The sequence below is a fragment of the Rousettus aegyptiacus genome, unplaced genomic scaffold, assembly GCF_014176215.1.
Source record: "Rousettus aegyptiacus isolate mRouAeg1 unplaced genomic scaffold, mRouAeg1.p scaffold_m13_p_7, whole genome shotgun sequence".
Lineage (NCBI taxonomy): Eukaryota > Metazoa > Chordata > Mammalia > Chiroptera > Pteropodidae > Rousettus > Rousettus aegyptiacus.
This window is the reverse complement of record NW_023416310.1, coordinates 46,024,901-46,034,567: the sequence shown is the minus strand read 5'-3', so window position 1 is coordinate 46,034,567 and position 9,667 is coordinate 46,024,901. Positions and strand designations below refer to the sequence as shown.

Genomic DNA, 9,667 nt, shown 5'->3' with positions numbered 1-9,667 from the left:
AATCTGTCTAAGACTTCAATCACCCTTCTTTCAAAGAAAGGTGCCCTTGCCTGAAACAATCTTTTCTTTTCTCCTCTTGTCTCTTCTTTTCTCTTTTCTTTTGCTACTAGCTTTCTTGTCCCAACCAATTTCTGCCTATAAAAACCTTCCATTTTATACAACTTCTTGGAGCATCTCTCCATTTACTAGCTGGGGTGCTGCCTGACTCATGAATCACCCAATAAAGCCTATTAGATCTTTAGATTTACAACTTTGTTCATCACACCTTCCATTAATATTTCACTTTAATAATTGTAGCTTCTAAGTCTTGATAGCCAATACAGCTAAGTCCCTACACTATTCAAGATTGTCTGAGCTATTCTTGACACTTTGCACTTCCAGGTACATTTTAGAATCAGCTTGTCAAGTTCTCACAAAAAAACTTACTGGATTTTGGGACTCAATAGATCAGTCTCATAAGAAGTGAAAATTTTACAATACTGAGACTTCCATTGATAAACATGGTATATCCTTCCATTTGAACTATTCTAAGTGCCTCATATAAGTGAATCCATACAGTATTTGCTATTTTGTTACTGTCTTATTTCACTTAGTATAATAGCCTCACACTTTGTCCATGTTGTAGCGTATTGAAGAATCTCCTTCCTTTTTGAGGCTGGGTTATATTTCATTGTATGTACATACCACATATGGCCTTATAATAACTATATAGTGATATCTCACTGTGGTTTTAGTTTGCACTTCCATAATGGGTAATGATGTTGAACATCTTTTTCATGTAATTATTTGTCATGTGTATGTCCTCTTTGATGAAATATCTCCTTGTATCTTTTGCTCATTTTCTAATTTGATTGGTTTTTAACTATTAAGTTTTGGAATTCTTTGTATATTCTATATACTAGTCCTCTATCAGATGTGTGGTTTGTAAATGTTTTCTCCTGCTCTATATCTTATCTTTTCCTCCTCTTAACAAGGTCTTTTGCAGAGCAGAAGTTTTAATTTCAATGAACTCATATTTATCGATGATTCTTTTTATGGATTGTACTTTTGGTATTAATTCTAAGAACTTTTTATCTAGCCCTAGATCCCAAACATTTCCTCCTGTTTTTTCAAAAATTTTTATAGTTTTATAGTTTACATTTAAATCTGTGATCCATTTTGAGTTAATACTTGAATAAAGTGTGAGATTTAGGTCAAAGTTCATATTTTTACCAGTGGGCATCTAATTGCTTTAGCACCATTTGTTGAAAAGCCTGTCTTTTCTCCATTGAATTGCTTTTGCACATTTGTCAAGAATCAGTTAGGCATATTTGTGTAGATCTATATCTGGGTTCTATTCAGTCCCATTAATCAACGTGTCTATCCTTCCACCAATACCAACAGCCTCAATAGCTATAAATAATAAGTCTTGAAGTCAGGTAGCCTGACTTCTCCTATTTCATTCTTCAAAATTGTTGTAGCTATTCTAGTTACTTTACCTTTCCACATAAACTTTAGAATAATCTCTTCTATATCTATAAAAATATTGCTGCGATTTTGATAGAAATTGCATTAAACTTGTTTATCAATTTGAGGAGCATCAACATCTTCACTATGTAGAGTCTTCCAAACCACAGTATTTCTCTCCAAAGAAATATTTAGATCATCTTTGATTTCTTTCATCGGGGTTATGTATTTTTCAACATACAAGTCCTGTACATTTTTTGTTAGATTTACATTTAAGTACTTCATTTTTTTAGAGCAATGGTAAGTGATATTGTATTTTAAAATTTGGTATCCATGCATTCATTGCTGGCATTTAGAAATACAATTGATTTTTATATGTTTTTCTGTATTCTGCAACCTTCCTGAATTCATGTATTAGTTCTAGGAGTTTTTCTGTTGATTCTTTGGGATTTTCTATGAAGACAATTATGTCATCGGAGAATATGGACAGTTTTAATTCTACCTCTTTTGTATGTCTTTAATTCTCTGACATAACTTCTAGCACTGTTCCTGTTTCCAATCTTAAAGAGAAAGTATTCAGTCATTCACCATTAAGAATGATTTTAGCTGTAGGTTTTTTGTAAATTCTCTTTACCAAGTTGAGAAAGTTCTCTTCTCTTCTTCAACAAATAAGTAGATGAGAAGACTTAACATTGTTAAAATGTCAATAATTCCTAAAGCAATCTACATATTCAATGCATAGGCAACAAAAATACATAAATTGTAATACATCCATATTAAAAACTTTTGTGCATCAAAAGACAATATCAAAGTAAAAAAAGCAACCCACAGACTGGGAGAGAATATTTTCAAATTGTATATCTGATAAGGCATCAATACCTAGAATATAGAAAGAACTCCTACAACTCAAAAACAGAAAATACTATAAACAATCCAATCAAAATACTGGGCGAAGGACTTGAACAGATATTTCTCCAAAGAGGATAGACAGATGACCACCAATAGGCACTTGAAAAGATACTCAGCATCACTAATCATTATGGAAATACAAACCAAAACCACAATAAGATATCACTTCACACTCATTAGGATGGCCGTTTAAAAAAAAAAACAAAAACAAACAAACAAACAAACAAAAACAGAAAATAACAAGGGTTGGAGAGGATATGGAAAATTTGGAGACTTTGTACACTTGCATTGCTAGTAGGAATGTAAAATGGGCAGTCACTGTGGAAAACAATATGGAGGTTCCTCAAAAAACTAACATGGAATGACTATATGATCTAGCAATTGCATGTCTATGTTTATATCCAAAAGAATTAAAAGCAGGGACTTGAACAGATATTTGTACACCAATGTTTATGGCAGTATTATTCACAACAGCCAACGGTAAGAAAAAACACAAATGTTTACCCACATGTGAATGGATAAATAAAATGTATAATATACGTACAATAAAATTTTATTTAACCTTTAAAAAATATGAAATTTTAATACGGGCTACAACATGGATGAAATCTGAAGACATCATGCTAAGTGAAATAAGCCAGACACAGAAGGACAAAATTGTATCATTCCACTTATACGAAGAATCTCAAATAGTCAAATTTATAAAGAAAGAAAGTAAAATATATAGCAGTTATATGGGGCTACAGGGAGGCAAGAATGGGTAGTTATTGCTTAATACATAATGAATTTCAATTTGAAATGATGTAAAAGTTCTAGAGATGATAGTGGTGATGGTTGCACAACAATGCGAATGTGCTTAATGCTACTAAACTGTACACTTAAAGATGGTAAATTTCATGTTATGTACATTTTACCACAATAAAAAAAAATATTGAATACAGAATTTCACATGTAAAGTTAAAGACTCAAGACTTTTTTTTTCTCCAGTGGATTACTTACTTACAGTAAGTATCCAAGATGAGAATAACTGCTCTTGGTCAAGTCTCCAAACCAGATTTCCCCCTGATCAATAGTTCCTGGGATGCCAGACCTAACCGATGTCTTCTCTAAGTGCTAAAGGCATCCTTGTCTCACCCATTACCTCAACAAGTAGTAACTGTGTCATTCAAGATAGTTAACAGACTGTAGCTACCACAAAGTCTCAGCCATCTGGGCTAAAAGTCTGCAGTTTACCACAATGTAGACTTTATCCCAGACTTGCAAAGTAATGAAAGGAAAGCAGAAAAACATTAAAGGGGTTGGAGAACTTTCGTAGGTTTCCATGTACAAATCTAATGTAACTATAATTCAGGTTACATAGAGCAGTGGTTATCAAACGTGATATACATCAGAATCACCTGAAGGTTTGTTAAAACACTGGTTGCTGCCCATTCTACTCCCCAAGAGTTTCTCATTCTGTAGATCTGGAATAGAAGCCCAGATTCTGCATTTCCAACAAGTTCCCTGGCAATGCTGAGAACTACTGGCACAGGGACCACACTTGAGAACCACTGAAGAGCATATTCAAACATAACTGTCATTATACCTATCTGACCTCAAAGAAGCATTGAAAAGGGAGTAAAAAAGGTCTCCAACCAGACCACACTGAACATGCTGGATCTCGTCTGATCTCGGAAGGTAAGCAGGGTTGGGCTTGGTTAGTGCTTGGATGGGAGACCACCTAGGAAGACCAGGTGCTGCAGGAGTTAAAAAAAAAAAAAAAAAGGTGCAAGAAGAGTGGCTAGTAGTCATTTTACCCCCTTGATATTATCATTTCTTTTAAATACATTTTTTTCTCAACATTCAGCAAAATTAAAATTTAAACACCAAAATAGACAATGAACTATAGAGAGGAAAAAGGGACATATTAACAGTGACAATTCAGAACCTACAAATTATTTAAGATCTAGAAAAATATTTTTCATTGTCCTTTTTCTGTTTTTCTTAGGTTTGGGAACTTTAGGGGGGAAAAAATTTTGTTTCTTAAGCTTTACTAGAGAGTCTTTAAGCTCTATAATTCTATGAAAAGACAACACACAGCAAGCAATTGAGAAGGCAGAGCCATAGCTGTATCCGAGCCAGGGTGAGGATAGCAGTGCCAGGAAGAGGAAAGCACCAGGCAGCTTCTCACAGACAGAAGACGGCTGTTCCCAAACCAAAGAATTTCAATGTGGCAACGACAGAAACTCAGGAGTTATTACAAAACACAGCACAGCCTCTGACTCCTCACCTAAACATAATTATATGTTTAAACATTGTCTGGGTGGACCCTCTGATCCTATCAAATCTTATGGTGTTATATATTAATGGTTTGCCCTGAAGCTTTCGCAGAGAATTCTCATTGAAGATTCTATAGGGGGTGAGAGAAGCACCCTGGAACAAATCCTGTTACATGATATGAGGCTGTCTAATATGTACTTACAATGCTGATACAAATAAGCAGGAATTTTTCATTTTCATTTCCTAAAACTGCCACCAGGAGACAAACCGCTATGAATATATGTTTAGTGCCTAAGTTATGGAAAAGTGGTAACCATGTAAAATTACTTAGAATAAAGTGACCACCATATTTTTTTCACAGGCATCTTCTCCACGGATATAGCTGAGATTTTACTTTTCTCCTCTGACAATAGTCACAAACTTAAATACCTATACGGGAAAAGCTGGTAACATAAATAATTACAGTGATAAAGGTAAAAGAAAATTCAGATGCCAGAAATAAAATGAAACATTATAGTTAATGAACTATGATTTAGACATGTCACCTAATACAAACATTTATTATATTAGAGATTGTAAATTTGAAACTGGAAAATACAAATTAAAAACTAGGAACATGTAATTATTCAGTGTTCCTTGTAGCTCATAAAAACTTTGATCTAAAACCAAAATTTTGACACTCTGTCCCCTGTACCAAAATGTCAATATAGAGTTGCATGCAACGTGTAATACTGAATTCTGCCCTGAATCCTTGAACTAAGCAGTATTTTTTTGTTTCATAAGCAAAAACAACTCTTTTAAACACAGCCACTTTCAAACAAGATGAAATTTTTGCATAGTGAGTTTTGAATGTGGGATAATTCAAAGAAATTTGCAAAATTCTGGTGCTCCAGTATTATAATATTTAGTTTTTAATACTTTCACTTGTAGTTATTCATTCATATTATTGCTATAAATTAAGAAATGTTAGTTTATTCTCATAAAGCATAAAATCAAAGAGGGTGCCTTGGAATTCAGTCCTGAATTCCATAATTTTTGGAATGAAGGTAAGGCCATAATTTTCATTTCTGGAAACCAACTTCAATACGTGAAAGTGATCCAGATTACTTCTTATCAAAAAAAAAAAAAAAAGCTTGTCAAAAAACATATATTTACTACAAATGGGAGAACTGAATCACATAAATGTGGCACTCGTTGTGAATGCCCCTGTAAAGAAATACTCGCAGTATTTAAATGAGCTGTAATACCAACCAAAAGAGCCAAATCTTTTGGCCATTATTCACTGGTAAACTGAGGCAAAGATTTTCCTTTGGATGACAAGTACAGCTTGATTTCTTTTAACGGTTAAAACAGCATTTTCAGCCCTAAACTACATACATGAGACTACAGTGAGCATACCATGAATCCTGCAAAACCTTGTAACAACTGAAGTTGAAGAATCAGTATCCAGTTTATGGTAGTAATTACTATGTTGGTTGCAATTTTAACCTTTTGGCCTAAAAATATTCCCAGTAAAATCTAGAATAAAAAAATTATTAAATCCATGTTTTATCCTTTTAACATGTCACCAATGTTCAACATTAACCCCAACCAACCATTCACTATTCTAAGAGCACTATCTATAATCAAGCTAACATATTTTTACCCATTTTCATTCCATTTGACAGGTTTTTCTAACACACATAAATGATTCATTTAGTACTGGCCTTTTTATGGGCAACAAATCTAAAAGTTCTCCAACCCATTAAAATTTTCAAAGGCCACAAATAATTATTGACTGTGTGGTAGTATCTATATTTGCATTTTCATGAGCTTAAATTGAAAATGCCATAGATAAGTTAAATGTGTAATGTAACCTGCCTTTTAAGTTCTGTTATATCATCTATATACTACAAAACAGTGCTTCCAATTTTATCTACATTACTTTACATATATTTTCTGTTCTTTTACTCTACTCAAAAGGCACTGCTTTAGGAACTTACCATCTATATAAGGTACCGATGACCAGAATTTTTTTTTTTTTTACCAAATAAATAACTATATATCATAGTGGTATCACTTATTTAATTCTCATTCAAAAACAAATCCTATTGTATCTTTTCTATAGGCTAGTTATGGTGCTTACTATGTATGACTGGTTTTAAAATATCTTAATTTGCATTCTTTTGACACAGATACACTTTGTTTGCAATATTAAAACCTGGAATAGTCTTTACCTCCACTCACAAAAAGTTACTTTCTTCCACACACAAAAGTGTCTCCTTCCTTTTAAAAAAAATAATGAAAAGGCCTTTTTCTTTCTCCACTTTTGAGAGAAAAGTGGACCCAAAATATACTGCCCTTTTTTCTTAAAACTACAGTGGAAAAACAGCAGCACAAGTACAAAGGATAAAAAACTGCTGACACTCAGCCTACATATTGGGGGCAAGAGGGAATGATGGGGATGGTCTAAGTGAAGAGACTGTGCTCCAGCTGATTACAGCCATGCCCTAATGTACTCTTAGCCTTCTCAGAGCTTCCAAGTCTTTAAATCCTGGAAATGCAGAGTGTGTGTGTGTGTGTGTGTGTGTGTGTGTGTGTGTGTGTGTGTGATGCTGCTTTATTTTAAAGTGTTGCCAACTAATTCAAAAACACATTAAACAATATAAGAGCCCAACAAGTAGTCCACAGCCTGCCAATCTGGGACACCTTCCCTTCTATCCCCCTCCACTAACCCACCAAAAGACTTAAGTCCTACCAACATCAATCTATATTCTTAGTAAAACTAGCAAAGCAAATAGTAGTCTTTTCACACACACACAAAAAAAGGCCTCCCATTTTTGGCTGATGCTTAACAGTCTTCTACCAAACCTTGGTTAACTGCCCAGAACACCCAGTTGCATCGAAAAAGTCTAAGGTTTTTTTTTTTTTTTTTTTTTAAGTTAGCTCACTGCACAATTCTGCCTTCCAGTTCTCATGAAGAAAGAAAAAGGAGAGAGCAAAGCCAGTCCATTTTTTAAAAGATGCATTCTCAACGGCAACAATATTACCTTCAAGGGGGCAAAAGCTAGTTCTTGGTGCAGGGGTGGAGGGTGAGGGCAAAAGAATGTTAGTCTTTTTAAGGATGAAGCGCAGATATTCACATACAATGTATACAGATATGTATCTGTGGTATTAAAATTCCATGGCGGCAATTAAGAAAAAAAATATCTAAAAAGGCTCGTCATGGGAGTGCTAATGAAAAAAAGATTGAGAAATCCAGTTTTAAAGGCAAGTACCAGAAGTTGCACACATCTCTTCTGCTCCCAAGAACTTAGTTACAAAGAGAAACCTAGCTGCCAAGGAAGCTAGGAAATAGACACTCTAGCTGGGTGGCCATTGGCCCAGGGTAAACTTAGTTTCTTCCCATCTGAGCCTCTTCAGAGGGCTACTTGAGTGTTCCTACAACATGACAGCTAGTTTCCCTCAGAACAAGCAAGCCAAGAGACCAAGGGGAGGTAGCCATGTCTTTTATGACCAAGCCTTGGAATCCACACATACTGCCGCATTCTATCATGTATACAGACCAATCCTGATACAATGTGGGAGAAGCCTACGCAAGGGTGTGGATACCAGGAGGCTAGGTCTGGTAATCACCTAGGAAATCGGCTTTTAATTTGGAAGTATAATCAGAAGTTCCCATATTTGGAAAAATCATCTGATTAAATTCTAGCTGTCCTTCAAGTTCTCGTGGATGAAAAGGGGGTTTTACAGAAAGTAACCTAACGGTGTGATCTGATCATAAATTTCTAACTGGGCAGTCATGATGGGTAGTCACACCCCAGGCATATAACTTCTTTAGCAGAAGGTTTACCTTTGTCTTAAGCAAGCACTGTCCCTTGCTTTTGTGACTCTAGGTTAACATCTTCGAAATGCCTCTTAATAGAAAATACCCTCAAGAGAGTACATAATTTTTTAACTATTCTATAATCCAATCTTGGCTTGCTTTCTCCCACCTTTATGTAATCTTCTTTCCTTAATTCAAAATGCAGGGATGAGGGGAGGCAAAAAAAAAATGCATAAAAGAAGCTGCTAATTGCCCTTTTGAGAAGCATTTTTCTGTTAAGATCTTGCTTCCAGGCATATCCATTGTTTGACTCAAATAAATTTTTATAAAATGTTCTACCAGTTTGGATGGTCTTAGTAGACAGCCCTGACAAAATGTTAATTTCCTGGCCAAAACTGATTGCTTCCTCCTTTGAGTTTCTACATCACACTATTCCTGCCACACTGTACAATGGTTCACTATATACAAAGCTATCTCTCCAACAAGGATACAGGACTGAGGCTTACTTATTTTGATGCCCTCCAAGTTCAAGGCAGTGTTGATCTTGAAAAAACTTGCCAGCCACTATCAGTTATGGGTAGGGAAACCAGTCTGGGACCTAAGTTAGCAGCCTTCTAAATTATCTATTTAGCTCATCACTGCCTTTTAACCTGAACAACTTGCTTAAACAATACTTGGGGTAGCGGCGGGGCGGGGGGTTGGAGGACAGCAGGGAGAGCAGAATAAAAATTTATTCACTTCGGTGTTTGGTGTAACTTCTCTATCAACCAGAATTTTCTTATAGATAATTTTACATGGGCGTGCAAATTAAAATCTAAACTCTGCTAGATGAGATTTGTAGGAGAAAACGTGTGTTTCAGTGAGAAACTATGCTTTGTTTAGATCACACCCTTCCAGATGATCTTATTCTAGCCTTTCATTGCTGTTGAGCTATTTTCTACTGAAGAAAACTGATAGCCGATGACATCACTCTTGCCTCTAGGCATGCAAATTCTGTCTCCTGGAGGTTCAACTGACTCCTCTCTGCTGTGGAAAAGGCCAGCTCTGCTTTCATTTGTACATTTATTTCAATATTCCTAATCTATAAATGTGTTCTTTGGATTCTCTTTTTGAACTAATCGTAACATCTTACCAGTTCCCTCATTTAATTATGAGTTAAAATCTTCGACACTTGTTCATTTTATATCTGTATGAGAATCATTTTAGCCATTTTTGAAAATTATCTTTCAACATCACATGTATATAGAA

At 35.0% G+C, this 9,667-nt stretch overlaps 1 pseudogene; it reads left to right on the top strand.

Annotated features, from left to right (window-relative positions):
• Positions 1–3,981: 3,981 nt before the first annotated feature.
• Positions 3,982–4,100, top strand: LOC118605691 (annotated as a pseudogene).
• Positions 4,101–9,667: the final 5,567 nt, after the last annotated feature.